Below are 23309 nucleotides of genomic sequence, written 5' to 3'. Positions count from 1 at the left end.
TGCCTGCTCTTCCCCAAGTGCCTGCTATGTCCCCAGTGCCAGATACACATTTCCCCACAGTGCCTGCTATGCCCCCAGTGCCAGATATACGTGTCCCCATAGTGCCTGCTCTTCCCCAAGTGCCTGCTATGCCCCCAGTGCCAGATACATATGCCCCCACAGTGCCAGCTGTGCCCCCAGTGCCAGATACACATGTCCCCACAGTGCCTGCTATGCCCCCAGAGCCAGATACATATGTCCCCAAGTGCCTGCTATTCCCCAAGTGCCTGCTATGTCCCCAGTGCCAGATACACATTTCCCCACAGTGCCTGCTATGCCCCCAGTGCCAGATACACGTGTCCCCATAGTGCCTGCTATTCCCCAAGTGCCTGCTATGCCCCCAGTGCCAGATACACGTGTCCCCACAGTGCCTGCTATGCCCCCAGTGCCAGATACACGTGTCCCCATAGTGCCTGCTATGTTCCCAGTGCCAGATATGCCCCCAGTGCAGATACACATGTCCCCACAGTGCCTGCTATGCCCCCAGTGCCAGATACACATGTCCCCACAGTGCCTGCTATGCTCCCAGTGCCAGATACATATGCCCCCACAGCGCCAGATACACATTTTCCCACAGTGCCTGCTATGCCTCCAGTGCCAGATATGCCCCCAATGCCAGATACACATGTCCCTAAGTGCCTGCTATTCCCCAAGTGCCAGATATGCCCCCAGAGCCAGATATGCCTCCAGTGCCAGATACACATGTCCCCACAGTGCCAGATATGCTCCCAGTGCAGATACAAATGTCCCCCCAGTGCCTGCTATGCCCCCAGTGCCTGCTATGCCCCCAGTGCCAGATACACATGTCCCCACAGTGCTCACCAGCCAAGCCCCCCCCGCTCCCCGCGCTGCTGCTGCTCGCTGTCCGGTGGCGGTGTCTCTCTTCAATTAGGCGCCGGTCCATGAGCCAATCAAGGCTCGCGATACGGCAGCCAATCAGGAGTCTTAGCTGCCGGTCTGCGAGCTCTGACTGGCTCACGGGCCGTCGCCGAATTGAAGCGAGACATCGCCGCCAGAGAGGCGTGCGTGTGTCTGGGGCTGGGGGCAGCGGTGGCCAGGAGCCGACCGGGCCGCGTACGGTGGATGAAAGAGCCGCATGCGGCTCGAGAGCCGCAGGTTGGCCACCGCTGCTCTAGAACTTCATCTCATCTAATCTTGTTGTGGATACACTTCTCATTTTGTTTGCTGGTACCTTGCCGTTTTCTGCAAGAGCAATACTCAATGTTGAGAATGTGTTTTGCTTAAAACAAAATTGTTCATGCGCGAAAATGTAAATGTCTTAATATCCGTATGATTGAAAAACCTAATATTTGATAAAAATGTATGTAAATTAATAGTTAATCATTTAATTGTAATCCATGACGAAAACCTATGGGAAAAGTTATATTGGCTGCTAGGAAACGTATATGTCTCTTGAATTGTTTCTCCGTATTCCTTTCTATAATGCTGGAACATGTGTACAGCGTCAGAGTTAATTGCTGGAGAAGAATGTGATACTTCAGCTTTCTAGATTCTAGCTGGTTGAGTGAGTGATAAAATAATACACATCCCTAAAGGACCTTTGCACTTTATTTATGGTGAGTGGACGATACGTCAACTCTTTATTTCCTCCCATTAAGGTTTAGAACTGTTGTCATCACTTAGGTTTTTTTAATGGAATTGGCTGTTAAGAGTGTGAGCTGTATTATATATGTTGTGTAACCTATCTAATTATGTAAATGTAGCACTTGAAGAGCTTTTTTGTTGCTATAAAAGTTTCTCTGTTATTATTTATTTATTATTATTATTATTGACCAACCATTGTTTAGACACATCAGTCCTTACTACAGGCGCACAAAAGTGCTCACACCAGAAGCTAGCTAATAAGAGATGACCTGGCTATTGCATTATTCTATTATAGCTTTATATTGCATTCTTGTGCATTTAAATACATTTGGGGTCAATATAATAGAGTTGGAGGTGTGGGAGTTCGGTTGAGAGCGCCTATATTTTTAAAGCGGCCATCATCTAGAAGGCAACCTGATTTTGCCTTGTAAATGATTGCTGCTTTAAAAATACAGGCACTCTCGCGAGAAGTCCTGCACCTCCGGCAACTCTGACCCTATTATGTTTACCCCACTGAGTCTAATTCATTAAGAATTACTTTGTATATTTGTTTTTTACTTTAGGGTCATTAACCTCCACATTTGGAAAGAGCAGGTATACCCTCTTTTGAGCAGGGATTCATTTTTATTTATTGATCATTGGTGATAACGAAGAAACCTAAATAAAATGATTAGGTGCGCACATTTGTTATCCTCACATCCCTTTACAGTAAGTCTAGGGACACAAATGGATTGATGATGATACCTGCTTTCAAACTGCTTTCCCAACGTCTTTTTAAATCAATAAAGGAATATACTTCTATCTATCTCTGAAACATACTGTATGTTATTACTGAAATGCTTTTTGCTTAGATTGCACTGTAGCAGGATGTTTCATAACATAGCTTCCTGTCTGGTCAGTTAATATTTAATAAACTCGTGCAGTATTATTGCACTGTGGAGATTTGCTTTTTCTTAATACTTACTATAAATACACATTTTTATTTGGGATTGCCGTCAAGGTCCCGGCGGTTGAAATCCTGACAGTCGGAATGCTGACAGCGGTATCCTGACAGTCAGAATCCCGACATTAAGTACTGGGGTTAAGCTGCAGGAAGGGTGAGTTAGGGTTAGAATACTCACTGGTATTTGAATGTTGGGATGCCACTGTCTGCATTCTGACCGCCGGGATTTCAACCGTTGGGATAACGATACCATCCCTTCCATTTGTTACAGAAATAATTGGCTGTTGGAGTAATTTGTGCAATAATAATACTAATAATAAACATTGATTATTTTGAAATCAAGTTAATGAAATATAAATAACTACAAATATTATTGATTCCATCCGATGACTTGGAGAATCTCTGACAAAAGACAGAAATGTGGTTCTTTGTTGATTGCAAAGTTTATACTTACTGGCCTTGCATTGTTTAAAAGCCATGGAAACTGTGAGACAGAAATGCATCATGCGGTTGTTAGTGTTTTTACTCCTGTTTAGTGGCTCTCCTTACTGACCGCAATGCATTTACCTTGTGTTGGAAATCTTCAGCAATGCTCCAGAACACGAGGAATATCATGAGTGGGCATGGGGTTCTTGGAACTAATGGGTTACATCTTCATAACTATTTTTATGTTTTGTCCCACCATTAAAACACTAATGCAATGCACAAAGGTGGAATCAGTGGTCATGAGGCCAATTCAGCAGCAACATTGGTGTGACCGGATGCGCTCTCTCTGTCTGCACCAATCGATCACAGATTGGGTTTGGGTCTCATGGAACCTGGCCAATAGGGAATTCCCTCTTACCGCTAGTAACCGCCTGTTACTGGCTCCACCTACTGTGCAGTGGGCACGTATTTTGATGCCACCACCAGGCTCCTACTATCGCACTTGAATACCGTTTGCTGCTGTGTATGCGTGGACACGCTGCTGTCTGGCGTCTGTTGTCCCCCACTGATCACTGACCATGCCCCTGCATCGGTAGCTGCCAGAAGGCGGAGGTTGAAGACGATAGGCTTACTCCAGGACAGGCGGAGAACGGTACTGCTTTTGTCGCATTCCTGGTAGTCTTAAGATGAAGGTAGTTGTCTTTTAGGCAAGATGTTTATTTGCTCAAATGGTCTTAAAAAAGGTCTTCACTTTTGCGAGTGAGTACCGCTTACATGATTTTTAGAGCAGTTCCACGCTTCAAGATGACACAGAAGATGTACACATTCTGAGGCTTTCAGGCCTCCTTTTTATTGCCACCCAACACACAATACCACAGGGGTAGTTACACCCTGGGTTTTTATAACCAATCAGGCTATCTCACAAAAGGTAAATAAATACAGATTAAAATTCAAAACAGTTAAATAGATAAACAATTTCCTGTTGTCTTTCATATATATAAACCAAACTAGTGTACTGGGTGTAGTACAGCTGACCGGCGGTCAGCTTACCGACGCCGGGATCCCGGCAGCATACCGACGCCGTGACCCCGGTGGGGAGGGGCGAGTGCAGCAAGCCCCTTGCGGGCTCGCTGCGCTCACCACGCTGCGGGCTCGGTCTATGGGTGTCGTGGACACCCACGAGTGGAAATAGTCCCTGTTGGTCGGCATGCCGACTGTCGGGATAGCGAGCCGTCGGGATGGTGGAGGAGGTCATGTGACTGTCGGTCAGCTGACCGGCGGTCACATGAATACCACCCAGTGTACTTTCCCAAGCAAAATCTGATTAACATGTTCCTGTCTCTTTCAGAAAAATTTACATATAACTTGAATTTCAATTGCATCTCCCCCTTTCACATATCTATACTAAAACCAATTCAGCTTAATCAGAATCTTAACAACTTCTTGGGAACAACATGAGATTCGGATACTCATCAATAGTCTTTTCACCTGTGTGTCTTTGAGACACAAAAATACTCCCCTGTACTGCATCTCAAATAAATTGCTTGTCCGGGGTCCCCCTTGGCTGGTGCCGGGGTCATTATCATATCAATTCCTAGGTGAGAATGTTCCAAGGCAATTTGTCCCCAAATGTAAATGCATTTTAAAACCAGAACAACTTACATATTCCTCATAAGTGCTTTTCCCATGCATTTGAAATGTACAATTCAACAACCACGCATAGCGCACTAAATATAACCTGTTAAAACACATTTACCTATACATTTACTGTACATGGTGCTTAGCGCCAATTCATCCATTTAGATAATTGCAAATGCGCCATGAGTTTATCATGTGCGATGGGCTTCAGCCACAATTAGTATCTGCAGCGACACAGTGTGTTACTGTGGATTTAGAGCCCTATGACTGCTTATGCACATCTACTACTACAAAATTGATATCACTCTTGTTACATTCTCACCTAATCATATTCTACACAAATTAAGTGAATAACATTGATTTCCTTGTTACAAAGAAACCTGTCAAGAGGTGGGATATATTAGGCAGCAAGGCAAGAGTCCATTCTTGAAGTTAATGTTTTGGAAGCAGGAATAATGGGCAAGCGTAAGGATTTGAACGACTTTGACCAGGGCCATAGTGTGATGGCTAGACAACTGTGTCACAGCATCTCCAAAACGGCAGGTCTTGTGGTATGCAGTGGTTAGTTCCTACCAAAAGTGGTCCAAGGAAGAACAGCTTATGAACTGGTGACACCGTCATGGGTCCTCAAGGTTCATTACTGCATGTGGGGAGCGAAGGCCAGCCCATCTGGTCCTATCCCAGTGAAGAGCTACTGTAGCACAAATTGGAGTTAAAGCTGGCTAAGATAGAAAGGTGTCAGGTGCATTGGAGCTTGCTATGTAGCTGCAGACCAGTCAGAGTGCCCATGCTGACCCCTATCCACCACCGAAAGGAAGCAGGTGACCTGGTTTGATGAATCACCTTTTCTTCTACAGATGGCACCAGGTAGTACTATGGGAAAGAAGGTAAGCTGGTGGCGACAGTGTGATGCTCTAGGCATTATTCTGCTGGGTAGCCTCAGGTCCTGCCATTTATGTACTACCTACCTAAATATTGTTGCAGGCCAAGTATACCCCTTCATGGCAATGGTATTCGCTGATAGCAGTGGCCTCTTTCAGCAGGATAATATGCCCCATCACATTGCAAACATTAATTGGGAATGGTTTGAGGAAGATGACAAAGGAGTTTATTTATGAAGTCTGCGCTTCTGATTGTGTTTATGCCCAATATGTAAAAGGGCAAAGCTTTTACTAGCAATAAAAGGGCTATCAGATCTAAAGATCTACACTAAAATTGTCTACAGTCAGTAGGTCGACCACTAATGGTCAACATGCATTAGCTAGACCGGGTCAAAAGGTCGACACGTAAAAGTGGACTTGACAATGGTCGGTAAGGTTTCCCCCCCCCCCCCCCCCCAACTTTTACATACTTGACCATCTACATGGACTACGTTTGGGAATAGTAACCTGTGCTGAGCGCAGCTGTAGCGGAGCAAGGCACCATGCCCGAAGCATGGTGAGCAAAGCGGTGCACTAATGGGGCTTGTTTGTGGCATAAAAGTGACCCCCCCAAAAAAAAATTAATAATAATAAATAAATATATATATAAAAAAATAATAAAATAATTGTCTACCTTTTTTGTGTTGATCATTTCAATGTCGACCCTTACTAGTGCCTGTTCTATGTCAGCCTTTTGACCCTGTCGACCTATAGACTATAGACCTTTTTAGTGTAGATCTAATAATCCACACCCAGTAAGAGCATTGCCTTTTTACGTTTTGGGCATCAGAAGTGCCGCTTTGCTGCACTGGCCTGTAAATTCCTCAGATCTCAATCCGATCAAACATCAGTGGGACCTGCTGGAAAAAGTTCCCACCTCTCAAATTGCAGATCTTAAAGTTTCTGCTGCTAACACATTGGTGCCAGATCCCACAGGACACCTTCAGAGTCCTTGTGGAGTCCATGCTTCGATGGTCAGAGCTCTGTTTTGGCGGCATGGGAGGGACCTACAAAATATGTGGTTTTAATGTTATGGCAGATGGGTGTAAGTTATAATAAGTGAGGTACACACTGAGAGATCCGTTCTTAAAATCTAAGCAATCTGACTACATTGCTTAGATTTTAAGCATGGATCTTTCGTGTGTATGACCCACAGATATAGTGATGTGCGTTCCCGCGCGTCGCTCTCACCGGCGCTAGATTGTCCTGCATGCAGAAACAGTCAAGCACATCGCTCATTTCACCTGCTGGGTGATATGAGCGGCCCCCCCTCGCTCAGCACACATCGCACTGTACTGAGCGGGGGGAGAGATGTGTGCTGAGCGGTCTGTGACAGTTCGCTCAGCACACCTCTCTCCCCATGTGTAAAGTACCAATCAACCAGCTCCTATCTGCCATTTTTCAAACACAGCCTGTGACATGGCAGTTAGGAGCTAATTGCCTGGTACTTTATTTCTCTCCAAGGCTTAGAAGAATTATGGGGGTTATTCAGAGTGGTTAGCAAAACAAAAAAGTTAGCAATTGGGGAAAACTATGTTGCACTGCAGGTGAGGCAGATGTAATGTGCAGAGAGATTAGATTTGGGTGGGATGTGTTCAATCTGAAATCTAAATTACAGTGTAAAAATAAAGTAGCCAGTATTTACCATGCACAGAAACAATGTAACTCACTCAAATCTAACTCTCTCTGCACGTTACATCTGACCCACCTGCAGTGCAGCACAGTTTTGCTAAATTGCTAACTTTTTTGGTTTGCAAACAACTCTGAATAACGCGATCGCAGATTCAAAACTTTCTTGTAGTATGTAAATTGGAGATATATATAGTTATATATGTGTGTATGTATGTATGTATGTATGTATGTATGTATGTATGCTTGGAAATATTTGTAACCGTCTATGATTGGTTGTAATAGCTCAGCTATAGTGAATTGTGGAATTGGCATAGAAACCGTACCACATGATAAGTATCCACAAGCAAAAATTTGAACAGCATCTTTCCCTCATAGGAGTACAATTTCCTTACTTTTCACATGGAAAGCTAAACCCCCCCCCCCCCCCCAAAATATTTATAGTATAATTTTATCTGACACAATAATGCTTTAATTTGGTATTAAACTCAACATTCATCCCTTGTGATTTTGTTGGGCATTGCAAATGGTCTGAATTGTTTCACAAATCAAAAAATGTGCTCCTTAATTATACCGCATGTGTCTCTAGCATTGGCCAAACCAGGAGTGAAGAGACCTCCCGGCAGAATTATTTATATTGGCTACCATTAAACCCCATGAAGGCTGCCTAATGCAAATATTTATATAGGTTGAGGGAGACTATTTTAGCCAGCACTGCCATTCACTCCCGTTGCTGCATTAAGTGCACGGAATGTGATGATTAACCTCTAAAGCATTTCGCTGTGATCAGCAGATCTCATCTATTTTTCTAACAGTTTGGGTTATAAATCTATGTGGTCACATTGGAATATTTCCTCATACCTTCCCTCTACTTTGGTTTCATTTTTCTTTTTATGTGCTAAAATTATTTGGTCATATGTTAATAGTGCAGAGACTTCCATCATTCATGTGCAGAAAGGATTTTTTCCCGATGCAGCAATACGTAGAGGGAACAAAAAAAAAAAGAAGGTATAATTCCTTTTAATGCTGAAGTGGTTTTAATCATACACTGAGACTACGTCTAGATCTCTTGACTTTCAGGCTATAAAGAATACTTTATTGGAATGTTGGTTTTATATTTCTTCAAGGATGTTCACAAAGCGATCAGCCAGCCCATTTATCTTTTTCCAGATATACACTAGATATTGCCTGCAGGGTGTTTTTGAACTGACTTAATTTATTTACAGACACTTGGTGTAATCTGTTATTTTCTATTCTATTGCCTGTTATCATAAATGGGTTACGTTTCCTATTGAACTGTTCTAATGTCTGCTCACAAGTTGTAATACTAAAACTGTTTCATCATGTCTGAGGGGAAAAGTAAAAATAAACCATGTTATATTCAAATGTCATAATAGAAGGAGCTTTGGTGTATTAATAAATGCTAAAAATACAATGAATAGAAACTCCATTTTCCACATGCTCAGATTAGAAACAGAACATGCCACACAGAACTGAAGCTGGGATGTAGTCCCCATCCCGACGGTCAGCATACCAACGCCGGGATCCTGGGCGCCAGAATGCCGGCAGGGGGCCCAGGACTAATCCCACTCGTGGGTGTCCACAACGATTTTGTTGTGCTCGCCCCCACTGCCGGCATTCTGGAGGCCGGGATACCAGCGTCAGTATGCTGACTGCTGGGATACCGGCTGTCGGTCACACATACCCAATGCCTGAAGATTTGGTAAATGAGTCCATCGTGTAACACAGTTTTCTCCTTAAAAATTCAGTGGTCCTCTGGTTCTTTTTAGACGTCCAAACAACTGTCACAATTCAATTGTATTTGTGCGCTCATGCACATTGCGCATGTCGCGACCAAGCAGACAGGGTTCAGCCATCTAAAATGACTAAACCTGTCTAAACTCCCTGCATCGGGCCATCCAGAGTGCCCAGTTTACACTAGAGATGTGCACCGGAAATTTTTCGGGTTTTGGATTCGGTTCCGAGGCCGTGTTTTGGATTCGGACGTGTTTTGGCAAAACCTCCCTGAATTTTTTTTTTACGGATTCGGGTGGGTTTTTTTTTTCTAAAAACAGCTTAAATCATAGAATTTGGGGGTAATTTTGATCCTATAGTATTATAAACCTAAAAAAAAACATAATTTCCACTCATTTCCAACACCTCACACCTCACAATATTATTTTTAGTCCTAAAATATGCACCAAGGTCGCTGGATGACTAAGCTAAGTGACCTAAGTGGGCGGCACAAACACCTCGCTTATCTAGGAGTGGCACTGCAGTGTCGGACAGGATGGCAGATTAAAAAAATAGTCCCCAAACAGCACATGATGCAAAAAAAAGAGGTGCACCAAGGTCGCTGGATGGCTAAGCTAAGCGACCCAAGTGGCCGACACAAACACCTGGCCCATCTAGGAGTGGCACTGCAGTGTCAGACAGGATGGCACTTCCAAAAATAGTCCCCAAACAGCACATGATGCAAAGAAAAATGAAAGAAAAAAGAGGTGCAGGCATTGCAACCGACACAATTGGACTGTCCTTGGGGATTTGTGATTTAGAAGAATGCACAGTTCTTTGCTGTGCTTTTGCCATCTTAACTCTTTTAAGTTTTCTAGCAGGAGGATGAGTGCTTCCATCCTCCTGTGAAGCTGAACCACTAACCTTGAACATAGGCCAGGCCCTCAGCCGTTCCTTGCCACTCCGTGTCGTAAATGGCACATTGGCAAGTTTACGCTTCTCCTCAGACGATTTTGATTTAAATTTTTGGGTCATTTTACTGAGCTTTATTTTTTTCGGATTTTACATGCTCTCTACTATGAAATTGGGCATCGGCCTTGGCAGACGACGTTGATGGCATTTCATCGTCTCGGCCATGACTAGTGGCAGCAGCTTCAGCACGAGGTGGAAGTGGATCTTGAATTTTCCCTATTTTACCCTCCACATTTTTGTTCTCCATTTTTTAATGTGTGGAATTATATGCCAGTAATATATCAATAGCAATGGCCTACTACTATATATACTGCGCACAACTGAAATGCACCACAGGTATGGATGGATAGTATACTTGACGACACAGAGGTAGGTAGAGCAGTGGCCTTCTGTACCGTTCTGCTATATAGTATATACCGTTGGTCAGCAAACTCTGCAAAACTGAAATGCACCACAGGTATGGATGGATAGTATACTTGACGACACAGAGGTAGGTAGAGCAGTGGCCTACTGTACCGTACTGCTATATATTATATACTGGTGGTCAGCAAACTTTGCAAAACTGAAATGCACCACAGGTATGGATGGATAGTATACTTGACGACACAGAGGTAGGTAGAGCAGTGGACTACTGTACCGTACTGCTGTATATATATAGTTATACTGGTGGTCCGCAAAATTCTGCACTGTCCTCCTGCTATATACTACAATGCAGCACAGATATGGAGCATTTTTCAGGCAGAGAACGTATAATACTGGTGGTCACTGGTCAGCAAAACTCTGCACTGTCCTCCTACTATATAATACTGCTGGTCCCCAGTCCCCACAATAAAGCAATTAGCACACTGAGCACAGATATTTACAGCACACTGAGCACAGTCAGATATGGAGCGTTTTTCAGGCAGAGAACGTAGATATTTGCACTTGCAGAACACTGAGCACAGATATTTGCAGCACAATTTGCAGCCCACTGAACATAGAAACTGAGAGGACGCCAGCCACGTCCTCTCACGATCATCTCCAATGCACGAGTGAAAAATGGCGGCGACGTGCGGCTCCTTATATAGAATACGAATCTCGCGAGAATCCGACCGCGGGATGATGACGTTCGGGCGCGCTCCGGTTTACCGAGCAAGGCGGGAGGATCCGAGTCTGCCTCGTACCCGTGTAAAATGGGTGAAGTTCGGGGGGGTTCGGATCCCGAGGATCCGAACCCGCTCATCACTACTTTAAACCTAGGATCGAGCACGGTGGCCAAAATGTAGTGCTCTGATTTCAACAGAGTGACCACCCGTGAATCCTGGTTAAGCGAATTAAGGGCTCCATCCACAAGTCCCACATGCCTAGTGGAATCGCTCCGTTTTAGCTCCTCCTTCAATCTCTCCAGCCAGTGGCGGAACTAGCGAGCGGTGGGCCCAGGTGCGACAAAATGCTTTGGGCCCCATCCGCCCCCATCCCATCCAAGTCCACTCCCTCGCCCCTGGAGAGGATCTGGTGAGGGGGACCTGCTCAGGGCCAGAGAAATGGATACCTAGCAACAGTGCCTTAACTAGACATTTTAGCACTGTGTGCATGAAACGTCATCGGAGCCCCACCCATGCATGTAAAACGGGGGCAGTGCGCGTCGTAGGCGCGCACAAAAATACATAGGGGTGTGGCTTCATGGGGAAGGGGTGTGGCCACAAAATAATACCTATTCATAAAACGGTGCAAAGTAGTCTCCATTATTCAAATTACGCCGCACAGTAGCACCACTACACCAGGTAGAGAACCTTTACACCTTATGGCGGACAGATTCCCCTTTTCACACATTACGGCAGACAGCATCCCCCTTTTTACACATAACGGCAGGCAAATTCCCCCTTTTTACACATTGTCAGGCAGGTTGCCCGCAGCACACAGCGGCATGTAATGAGTCAGTTTTACTCATTACACGCTTTGGGCCCCTGGACAGAGGCGGGCCCCAGTGCAATGCACTGGTTGCACTGGCAGTGGTTCCGCCTCTGTCTCCAGCTGCTTCTGCAAAAGCCTGATGAGGGGAATGACCTGACTCAAGCTGGCAGTGTCTGAACTGACTTCACGTGTGGCAAGTTGAAAGGGTTGCAGAACCTTGCACAACGTTGAAATCATTCTCCACTGTGCTTGAGTCGGGTGCATTCCCCCTCCTTTGCCTATATCGTAGGCAGATGTATAGGCTTGAATGGCCTTTTGCTGCTCCTCCATCCTCTGAAGCATATAGAGCGTTGAATTCCACCTCGTTACCACCCCTTGCTTCAGCTGATGGAGGGGCAGGTTCAGGAGTGTTTACTGGTGCTCCAGTCTTCGGCATGCGGTGGCTGAATGCCGAAAGTGGCCCGCAATTCTTCGGGCCACCGACAGCATCTCTTGCACGCCCCTGTCATTTTTAAATAAAATCTGCACCACCAAATACATTGTATGTGCAAATCCTGGGACGTGCTGCAATTTGCCCACATGTAACGCACGCACAATATTGGTGGCGTTGTCATATGTCACAAATCCCCAGGAGAGTCCAATTGGGGTAAGCCATTCTGCGATGATGTTCCTCAGTTTCTGTAAGAGGTTGTCAGCTGTGTGCCTCTTATGGAAAGCGGTGATACAAAGCGTAGCCTGCCTAGGAACGAGTTGGCGTTTCCGAGATGCTGCTACTGGTGCCGCCGCTGCTGTTCTTGCTGCGGGAGGCAATACACCTACCCAGTGGGCTGTCACAGTCATATAGTCCTGAGTCTGCCCTGCTCCACTTGTCCACATGTCCGTGGTTAAGTGGACATTGGGTACAACTGCATTTTTTAGGATACTGGTGAGTCTTTTTCTGACGTCTGTGTACATTCTTGGTATCGCCTGCCTAGAGAAGTGGAACCTAGATGGGATTTGGTACCGGGGACACACTACCTCAAGAAATTCTCTAAGTCCCTGTGAATTAACGGTGGATACCGGACACACGTCTAGCACCAACACAGCTGCCAAGGCCTGACTTATCCGCTTTGCAGCAGGATGACTGCTGTGATATTTCATCTTCCTCGCAAAGGACTGTTGGACAGTCAATTGCTTACTGGAAGTAGTACAAGTGGTCTTCCGACTTCCCCTCTGGGATGACGATTGACTCCCAGCAGCAACAACAGCAGCGCCAGCAGCAGTAGGCGTTACACTCATGGATCCATCGGAGGAATCCCAGTTAGGAGAGGACTCGTCAGACTTGCCAGTGACATGGCCTGCAGGACTATTGGCGTTCCTGTATAAGGAGGAAATTGACACTGAGGGAGTTGGTGGTGTGGTTTGCAGGAGCTTGGGTACAAGAGGAAGGGATTTAGTGGTCAGTGGACTGCTTCCGCTGTCACCCAAAGTTTTTGAACTTGTCAATGACTTCTGATGAATGCGCTACAGGTGACGTATAAGGGAGGATGTTCCTAGGTGGTTAACGTCCTTACCCCTACTTATTACACCTTGACAAAGGCAACACACAGCTTGACACCTGTTGTCCGCATTTCTGTTAAAATAATTCCACACCGAAGAGGTGATTTTTTTTTTTTTTGTAATTTGACCAGGCATGTCAATGGCCATATTCATATCACGGACAACAGGTGTCTCCCCGGGTGCCTGACTTAAACAAACCACCTCACCATCAGAATCCTCCTTGTCAATTTCCTCCTCAGCACCAGCAACACTCATATCCTCATCCTGGTGTACTTCAACAGTGACATCTTCAATTTGACTATCAGGAACTGGACTGTGGGTGCTCCTTCCAGCACTTCCAGGGGGCGTGCAAATGGTGGAAGGAGCCACCTCTTCCCGTCCAGTGTTGGGAAGGTCAGGAATCGCAACCAACACAATTGGACTCTCCTTGGGGATTTGTGATTTAGAAGAACGCACAGTTCTTTGCTGTGCTTTTGCCATCTTAACTCTCTTCAGTTTTCTAGCGGGAGGATGAGTGCTTCCATCCTCATGTGAAGCTAAACCACTAGCCATGAACATAGGCCAGGGCCTCAGCCGTTCCTTGCCACTGCGTATCGTAAATGGCATATTGTCAAGTTTTCGCTTCTCCTCAGATGCTTTTAATTTAGATTTTCGGGTAATTTTACTGAACTTTAGTTTTTTGGATTTTACATGCTCTCTACTATGAAATTGGGCATCGGCCTTGGCAGACGACGTTGATGGCATTTCATCGTCTCTGTCATGACTAGTGGCAGCAGCTTCAGCACTAGGTGGAAGTGGATCTTGATCTTTCCCTATTTCACCTTCCACATTTTTGTTCTCCATTTTTTAATGTGTGGAATTATATGCCAGTAATATTATTATATCAATATCGATGGCCTACTGTACTGTACAACTATATACTGTTGGCCACCAAAATGCTGCACTGTACTACTATATATACTGCTCACAAAAATGCAGCACAGATATGGAATTGATACTTGCAGTGACACGGAGCTGCAAGATACAGAAATGGCCTACTGTACTGTACAACTATATACTGTTGGTCACCAAAATGCTGCACTGTACTGCTATATATACTGCTCACAAAAATGCAGCACAGATATGAAATGGATACTTGCAGTGACACGGAGCTGCAAGATACCGCAATATCCTACTGTACTGTACAACTATATACTGTTGGTCACCAAAATGCTGCACTGTACTACTATATATACTGCTCAAAAAAATGCAGCACAGATATGGAATGGATACTTGCAGTGACACGGAGCTGCAAGATACAGCAATGTAAGCTCTCACGAGCAGGGCCCTCTTCCCTCATGTGCTTATACTTTTCTTACTTTAATAATCCTCAACTGCCCAGATCCCGCAGTTTTTTGGCCACCTGGAACTTATCTCTATGTTTACTGGTGTGGTTATGCTTAGTTGCCCTGTACTTGTCCTATATTGTCTTCAACTGTAAGTCACTGTTTTCCTGTTTTGATTATGTGCATATGTACTCTGTAATTGGGAGCTGCGGAACCCTTGAGGCGCCATATAAATAAACAAATATTGAACCCCAGAAAGGCATGCAAGGGCTTAAGGGGGCGTAGCCCCTTGCGACGGTGTGAAGCGCGCCCGTAGGGCGCGATGAAGCACCTAGTAATAATAATAATGGCATACTGTACCACTATATACTGTTGGTCACCAAAATGCACAGATATGGAGCTTTTCAGGCAGAGAACGTAGATATTTGCAGCACTCTGAGCACAGATATTTGCAGCACACTGAGCACAGATATGGAGCTTTTCAGGCAGAGAACGTAGCCATGTCCTCTCCGTTCAATCTCCAATGCACGAGTGAAAATGGCGGCGACGCGCGGCTCTTTATATAGAATACGAATCTCGCGAGAATCCGACAGTGGGATGATGACGTTCGGCCGCGTTCGGGTCAACCGAGCAAGGCAGGAAGATCCGAGGACCTGTGTAAAATAGGTGAAGTTCGGGGGAGAAGGGTTCGGATCTCGACGAACCGAACCCGCTCATCTCTAGTTTACACACATTTTTTTCTCGCACACCGCAGGAGGCTGCGAGAAATAATGTGTCCTCTGTGGCCGCTGGGCACCCAAAAACAGCAGAACAAGTAAATTGCTGCCGCTGGGTGCCCTCTAAACCTTTTGAATCGGCCCCTATGAACACTGCATGCAGCTTTAATGTAGTATTTCTGCGCTTGTATAACAGAAAATCTGCTTTGCTTCTAATCTGCCTTCTGTGTGCAGACTTATAGAGTGGTGCCTGGAATATAAATATTCTTAAACACAAATTGCTGCTGTGACAATAGCCTTAGGATGGGGGTAGTATGGTATGCCGGCGGCCAGGCTCCTAGCGGCCAGCACACTGGCACCGGAATCCCGACCGCCGGCATACCGATAGCTGGGCGAGCACGAATGAGCCCCTTGCGGGCTCACTGCACTCACCACGCTGCAAGCACGGTGGCGCCACGCTAAATATTCTTCCTCCAGGGGGGTCATGGACCCCCAAGAGGGAGAAAAGGTGTCGGTATGTCAGGTGTCGGGTTTTCTGGCGCTGGGATCCCAACAGCCGGCAAACTGAAGACCACCCCCTTAGGATATATATGGAATTGGGCACTTGTAATATGTTCAGCCGTTACCGACTAGCTCTCTAAATGGAGAGCATAGTTCTCAGATCTCAAACACTGGCATTATCCCATATGCTTGATTTACCATGAACATGTGCTCATGGTGTGGTGGGCATTAATCAAGGGGTATGTCCAGTAGCATCTGGTGTATGGTGTGATTTGCAGAAAGTGCTTCTAATGTAAAGCCTCAAGCCTATACTAGCACAAATTGGGGGCTCACTGATGTGTTTTTTTTCTTGGTGGTGCGAGCAGATCTGCAGCCTTTGGGTAAAATCTACCACTGGGTATTTCTGTAAGAATGGATAATGACTTATTCTAACAGTTTTATTGTTATTTCTCTAACGTCCTAGTGGATGCTGGGGACTCCGTCAGGACCAGGGGGAATAGCGGGCTCCGCAGGAGACAGGGCACATCTAAAAAGCTTTTTAGGTCACATGGTGTGTACTGGCTCCTCCCCCTATGACCCTCCTCCAAGCCTCAGTTAGGTTTTTGTGCCCGTCCGAGAAGGGTGCAAACTGGATGGCTCTCTTAAGGAGCTATTTAGTAAAGTTTTTTTTTAGGTTTCTAATCAGTGATTCCTGCTGGCGACAGGATCACTGCAACGAGGGACTTAGGGGAGAGACTGGCAACTCACCTGCGTGCAGGAGGATTGAAGTCTTAGGCTACTGGACACTGAGCTCCAGAGGGAGTCGGAACACAGGTCAGCCTGGGGTTCGTCCCGGAGCCGCGCCGCCGATCCCCCTTACAGACGCTGAAGAAAGACGGCGGAACGGAGGTCCGGAAACAGGCGGCAGAAGACTTCACAGTCTTCAGAGAGGTAGCGCACAGCACTGCAGCTGTGCGCCATTGTTGTCACACGGCTCACTGACACGGTCACGGAGGGTGCAGGGCGCTGCTGGGGGCGCCCTGGGCAGCAATATAAATACCTATTTGGCAAATAAATACATCACATATAGCCATTAAGGCTATATGTATGTATTTTAACCCAGGCCAGTTATTAAAAAACCGGGAGGAAAAGCCCGCCGAAAAGGGGGCGGAGCTTATTCTCCTCAGCACTCAGCGCCATTTTCCTGATCAGCTCCGCTGGTGAGGAAGGCTCCCACTCTCCCCTGCACTGCACTACAGAAACAGGGTTAAAAGAGAAGGGGGGCATAAATTGGCGATATAATGATATATTAAGAGCGCATATATAGAAACAACACCTTCTAGGGTTGTTATATACATTATAGCGCTTTTGGTGTGTGCTGGCAAACTCTCCCTCTGTCTCCCCAAAGGGCTAGTGGGTCCTGTCCTCTATCAGAGCATTCCCTGTGTGTGTGCTGTATGTCGGTACGTGTGTGTCGACATGTATGAGGAAAATGTTGGTGAGGAGGCGGAGCAAATTGCCTGTAATGTTGATGTCACTCTCTAGGGAGTCGACACCGGAATGGATGGTCTACTTATGGAATTACGTGATAATGTCAACACGCTGCAAGACGGTTGACGACATGAGATGGCCGGCGGACAAATTAGTACCGGTCCAGGCGTCTCAGACACCGTCAGGGGCTTGTAAAAACGCCCATTTACCTCAGTCGGTCGACAGACACAGACATGGACACTGACCCCAGTGTCGACGGTGAAGAAACATACGTAATTTTCCTTTAGGGCCACGAGTTACATGTTAAGGGCAATGAAGGAGCTGTTACATATTTCTGATACTACAAGTACCACAAATAAGGGTATTTTGTAGGGTGTGAATAAACTACTTGTAGTTTTGCCTGAATCAGATAAATTAAATGAAGTGTGTGATGATACGTGGGGTTCCTCCGATAGAAAGTTATGGGCGGTATACCCTTTCCCGCCAGAAGTAAGGGCGAGTTGGGAAACACACCTTAGGGTGGATAAGGCGCTCACACGCTTATAAAAACATGGCGTTACCGTCTCTAGATACGGCCGCCCTCAAGAAGCCAGCTGATAGGAAGCTGAAAAATATCATGACAGTATATACACACATACTGGTGTTATACTACGACCAGCAATCGCCTCAGCCTGGATGTGCAGCGCTGAGGGGGCTTGGTCGGATTTCCTGACTGAAAATTTTGATACCCTTGACAGGGACAAGATTTTATTGACTATAGAGCATTTTAAGGATGCATTTCTATATATGCGTGATGCGCAGAGGGATATTTGCATTCTGGCATCAAGAGTAAATGTGATTTACATATCTGCCAGACGAAGACACGACAGTGGTCAGGTGAGGCAGATTCCAGACGGCATGTGGAAGTATTGCCGTATAAAGGGGCGGTCCATCGGACCTGGTGGCCATGGCAACAGCTGAAAAATCCACTTTTTGTTACCCCGAATCACATATCGGCAAAAAAGGACACAGTCTTTTCAGTCTCAGTCCTTTCGTCCCCATAGGGGCAGGCGGGCAAAGGCCAGTCATATCTGCCCAGGGGTAGAGGAAAGGGAAGAAGACTGCAGCAAGCAGCCCATTCCCAGGAACAGAAGCCCCTCACAGCTTCTGCCAAGTCCGCAGCATAACGCTGGGGCCGTACAAGCGGACTCAGGTGCGGTAGGGGGTCATCTCAAGAGTTTCAGTACGCAGGGGGCTCACTTGCAAGGGAACTCCGGGATCCTACATGTAGTATCCCAGGTGTACATTGGAAATTCGAGACATCTCCCCCTCACACAATTCACAGGCTGTATTCCCAGCAGGTGATAATCAAAGTACCCCTCTTACAACATGGAAGGGGGTAGTATCCCACACTATATTGTGGTACTGAAGCCAACCGGCTCGGTGAGATCTGAAATATTTGAACACTTACATACAAGCGTTCAAATCAAGATGGAGTCACTCAGAGCAGTGATAGCGAACCAGGAAGAAGGGGACGATATGGTGTCACTGGATATCAGGGACGCTTACCTACAGGTCCAAATTTGCCCTTCTCACCAAGGGTACTTCAGGTTCCTGGTACAGAACTGTCACTATCAGTTCAGACGCTGCCGTTTGGGTTGTCCACGGCGCCCCGGGTCTTTACCAAGGTAATGACCGGAATGATGATTTCTCTTAAAAGGAAACATGGACGCTTTCCTGATAAGGGCAAGGTCCAGAGAACAGTTGGAGGTCGGAGTAGCACTATCTTAAGTAGTTCTACGTCAGCACGAGTGGATTCTAAATATTCCAAAATCGCAGCTTTTTCCGATGACACGTCTACTGTTCATAGGGATGATTCTGGACACAGTCCAGAAAAACGTGTTTCTCCCAGTGGAGAAAGCCAGGGAGTTCTCCGAGCTAATCGGGATCCTCCTAAAACCAGGAAAAGTGTCAGTGCATCATTGCACAAGAGTCCTGGTAAAAATGGTGGCTTATTACGAAGCAATTCCATTCGGCAGATTTCCCGCAAGAACTCTTCGGTGGGATCTGCTGGACAAATGGTCCGGATCGCATCCTCAGATGCATCAGCGGATAACCCTATATCCAAGGACAAGGGTGTCTCTCCTGTGGTGATTACAGAGTGCTCATCTTCTAGAGGGCCGCAGATTTGGCATTCAGGATTGGATGCCGGTGACCACGGAGGCCAGCCTGAGAGGCTGGAGAACAGTCACACAGGGAAAAAATTTCCAGGGAAGTGTGATTAAGTCTGGAGAATTCTCTCTGCATAAATAAGCTTAGAGCAAATTTATAAGGCTCTAAACTTAGCAAGACCTCTGCTTCAAGGTCAGCCGGTATTGATCCAGTGGGATAACATCACGGCAGTCGCCCACGTAAACAGAAAGGGCGGCACAAGAAGCAGGAGGGCAGTGACAAAACTGCAAGGATTTTTCGCTAGGCGGAAAATCATGTGATAGCACTGTCAGCAGTGTTCTTTCCGGGAGTGGACGACTGGGAAGCAGACTTCCTCAGCAGGCATGACCTCCACCCGGGAGAGTGGAAACTTCATAGGGAAGTTTTTCAGCATGATTGTGGACCGTTGGCAAAGACCAAAGGTGGACATGATAGCGTCCCGCCCGAAAAACGGGACAGGTATTCCGCCAGGTCATGAGACCTTCAGGCGATAGCTGTGGATGTTCTGGTAACACCGTGGGTGTACCAGTCAGTGTATGGGTTCCCTCCTCTGTTTCTCATAACCAAGGTATTGAGAATTATAAGACATAGAGGAGTATGAACTATACTAGTGGCTCCGGATGGGCCAAGAGGGACTTGGTACCCGGAGCTTCAAGAGATGCTCACAGAGGACTAAGGGCCTGGGGAGCTAAGAAGGGACTTGCTTCAGCAAGTACCATGTCTTTTCCAAGAATTACCGCGGCTGCGCTTGACGGCATGGCGGTTGAATACCGGATTCTGAAGGGAAAAAGGCATTCCATAAGAGGTCATACCTACCTTGGTCAAAGCCAGGAAGGAGGTGACCGCACAACGTCATCACCACATGTGGTGAAAATATGTTGCGTGGGTAAGGCCAGGAAGGCTCCACGAAGGAAATTCAACTAGGTCGATTCTGCACTTCCTGAAAACAGGAGTGTTTTGAGTCTCAAATTGGGGTTCATTAAGATTTAAATTTCGGCCCTGTAGATTTTCTTCCAAAAAAAATTGACTTCAGTTCCTGAAGTCCAGATTGTAAAGGGTGTATTCCATATACAGTTCTTTTGTGCCTCTAGGGGCACCGTGAGATCTCAACATAGTGTTGGGATTCCTTAAAATCATATTGGTTTGAACCGCTCAAATCTGTGGATTTGAAATATCTCACATGGAAAGTGACCATGCTGTTGACCAATATCTCACATGGAAAGTGACCATGTTGTTAGTCCTGGCCTCGGCCAGGCGATTGTCAAAAAGAATGGGCGGTTTTGTTTTAGAAAAGCCCATATTAGAATTTTCCATTTGAACAGGGCAGAACTGGGACTCGTCTCCAGTTTCTTCCTAAAGGGGTGTCAGCGTTGTCACCTGAAACAACCTATTGTGGTGCCTGCGGCTACTGGGGACTTGGAGGACTCCAAGCTACTAGACGTTGTCAGGGCCCTAAAAATATATATATATATATATATATATATATATATATATATATATATATATATATAGTTAGGACGGCTGGAGTCAGAAAGTCTGACTTGCTGTTTATATTGTATGCACCCAACAAGCTGGGTGCTCCTGCTTCTAAGCAGTCTATTGCACGCTAGATTTGTAGTACAATTCAGCTTGCACATTCTGTGGCAGGCCTGCCACAGCCGAAATATGCAGATGCCCATTCCACAAGGAAGGTGGCCTCATCCTGGGCGGCTGCCCGAGGAGTCTCGGCATTATAACTTTGCCGAGCAGCTACGTGGTCAGGGGAGAACACGTTTGTAAAATTTTACAAATTTGATACTCTGGCTAAAGAGGACCTGGAGTTCTCTCATTCGGTGCTGCAGAGTCATCCGCACTCTCCCGCCCGTTTGGGAGCTTTGGTATAATCCCCATGGTCCTGACGGAGTCCCCAGCATCCACTAGGACGTTAGAGAAAATAAGAATTTACTTACCGATAATTCTATTTCTCGTAGTCCGTAGTGGATGCTGGGCGCCCATCCCAAGTGCGGATTGTCTGCAATGCTTGTACATAGTTATTGTTACAAAAATCGGGTTATTACTATTGTTGTGAGCCATTTTTTCAGAGGCTACTTCGTTTTGTTATCATACTGTTAACTGGGTTCAGATCACAAGTTGTACGGTGTGATTGGTGTGGCTGGTATGAGTCTTACCCGGGATTCAAGATCCTTCCTTATTGTGTACGCTCGTCCGGGCACAGTACCTAACTGAGGCTTGGAGGAGGGTCATAGGGGGAGGAGCCAGTACACACCATGTGACCTAAAAAGCTTTTTAGATGTGCCCTGTCTCCTGCGGAGCCCGCTATTCCCCCTGGTCCTGACGGAGTCCCCAGCATCCACTACGGACTACGAGAAATAGAATTATCGGTAAGTAAATTCTTATTTTTTATAATTATCTGAATGAGATAATTGTGCCCTGATAATTGCCTGGCGCACCAAATGTTTCAGCTGTGGCCATCAGTGCTGGATTTCCAGGGCAGTTGCCCAGGGACCCCACACACATGCCATACTGTGGCATCATGTAAGATGGGGGCAGTACAGTGGGGGGAATTCAGTTGTGTTATGCACCCCCTGCTGGCCATCTATAGTAATGGTCATCTATCAGAGCAATTCAATTGTTTCTTTGATTAGCTATACTGCAGACGGCCAGCAGGAGGCGCGAGGCACGGTTGAATTCCCCCTAGTGTGTTCAACATATTTGCAGGACTGAAGCATTTAAACATTATATTTTTAAAGGACATTGTCAGTATATCATTTTGACAATTTGATTGGTAGGGGCTCCCACAAGTATGTGGTCCTGTTGGGCCTACACTATTTTGTAAGTACTTCAGAAGAGATATGGCTGCTCCTAACATTGATCCAGACAGCCCTGTTTACCCTTTAGCCATGAAAATACTGTGGACGTAATTGTAATTCGATGCATTGTATCCTTCTAAAATAACACGGACTATAATACATGGTCACCATAATGCATGGTCACCTTACCTTAGTTATAGAAACATTCCTGGTGGGCATTTGTAGCCTAAAAGCTTCCTGGAAGCTTTGATCAATTCAGCCTTATAGAGCAAACGTTTGCTGAAAAGAATGTCCTTTCTAGTTTGCAGATGCTACAGGCACATGTAGGGTGGGACACAAACTCAGTTTAGCATTATTTCCCACAAATTGCATATTCATATACACTTTTTACTCAATTACCATGCCGACTGAGATTTATTATGTGCTTCCTTCCAGGGCCGTCCTCAGAAATTGTGGGTTCCAGCACAGTGGGATCCTCTCGTCGTAACTCTCAAACCACCTCACTGACCCAGTGATTGATTGCAGAGGTGTACTCTGAAGCCATGTCGCCCGTAGAAAACAAGCATTATGCTGCCCCCCCAACAGTTTTTATATGCGCCACATGCCCCTCAGACCCTCACAGTATGCCGACTGACGGGATCCCGGCGCACAGTATACCAGCGTCGGGATCCCGACAGCCGGCATACCGACACTTATTCTCCCTCATGGGGGTCCACGACCCCCCTGGAGGGAGAATAAAATAGCGTGGCGCGCGTAGTGCGCCACCGTGCCCGTAGCGTGGCGAGCCCGCATGGGGCTCATTTACGCTCGCCACACTGTCGGTAAGCTGGCGGTCGGGCTCCTGGCGCCGGTATGCTGGTCGCCGGGAGCCCGACCGCCGGCATATCGTAGTGAACCTATATATATATATATATATATATATATATATATATATATATATATATATATATATATAATAA

The 23309-nt window shown here is 46.2% G+C and overlaps 1 protein-coding gene across 3 annotated transcripts in view; it reads left to right on the top strand.

Annotated features, from left to right (window-relative positions):
* Positions 1-23309, top strand: part of IQGAP2 (IQ motif containing GTPase activating protein 2) — a 563967-nt gene that overhangs the window by 185920 nt on the left and 354738 nt on the right. The gene's annotated exons all lie outside the window — the stretch shown is intronic.

This window comes from Pseudophryne corroboree, chromosome 1, assembly GCF_028390025.1.
Source record: "Pseudophryne corroboree isolate aPseCor3 chromosome 1, aPseCor3.hap2, whole genome shotgun sequence".
In the NCBI taxonomy this organism is placed as follows: domain Eukaryota; kingdom Metazoa; phylum Chordata; class Amphibia; order Anura; family Myobatrachidae; genus Pseudophryne; species Pseudophryne corroboree.
The sequence above is the reverse complement of the archived record's forward strand: the minus strand, read 5'-3'. Positions and strand labels throughout refer to the sequence as shown.